The sequence below is a fragment of the Nothobranchius furzeri genome, chromosome 10 (assembly GCF_043380555.1).
Source record: "Nothobranchius furzeri strain GRZ-AD chromosome 10, NfurGRZ-RIMD1, whole genome shotgun sequence".
Taxonomy (NCBI): domain Eukaryota; kingdom Metazoa; phylum Chordata; class Actinopteri; order Cyprinodontiformes; family Nothobranchiidae; genus Nothobranchius; species Nothobranchius furzeri.
The window spans coordinates 32,590,131-32,591,026 of record NC_091750.1 but is presented as its reverse complement, the minus strand read 5'-3'; positions in this window follow the sequence as shown (position 1 = coordinate 32,591,026).

Below are 896 nucleotides of genomic sequence, written 5' to 3'. Positions count from 1 at the left end.
TTTAGTTGCAGTTTTCTTCTCGTGCTGAGAGGGAAAACGAGATGTGATTTATGAGGTACAGAGGTGGGATTGAGGGTCTTTCCTATCTGCACTGACAACGTCTCATTTTGTGGGGTTTCTTTTTTATATATGATTCAGTGAAGCAATCCCCTTATCGGGCTCTCTCAGCGTGTGAAGAGAGTGCTTATCTCCACGAGCCAGCAGAGTGAAGCCACTTCCCCCAGGAGTGATCCCCAGACAAAGACGACCCCGGGGACATTGACTCCAAACCGCCCTGCCTCCTGCCGGCCACGTCCAGCACCGACTCGCCACCATCAATAACCTGACAGCCTTTGTAAAACGTCTCTGTCTTCCTTGGCTCTGCTTTCTGAGAGGCGGTGGACAAAGAGGGAGAAATGGTTTGTTTTTTACTGCCGGAGGAACAAAGAAGCTGGTCAGCAGAGGTAAACAGCAACCTAATGGGGCAGTAATGGCTCCTGAGCTGTGAACAGGACCGATAACGTGGGAATTAACAGGCTGTTTACACCAGTGCATCCTTTTAGACTGGGCCCAACTCGGGCCTCAGCTGTAAAGGTCACTCTTCTTATCGCCCATCACAGACTGCAATTAACTGTCACCTGTGTGTTTTCCATCTTTCCTTAAGAAGACGCAGTTTACGACAAGTCTAAAAAACAAGTGTTTGAATCATTAAGTCAGGTTCAGTAAACCTGGTTCTGCAGGTGTGAAGAATTTCAAATCACCTGAACTGGAGGCAGAGAGTGGTGGAGCCTGGCCCTGCAGGTGCAGCCCCTTGGACGTGCAGCGGGGCCCATGAATGGAAAGATTCAGAAAACGGCCCCCATCGGGCCTGTCCTCCAGGGCCAGGGCTAATCCCAGACCCTAATCGGATTATGTAA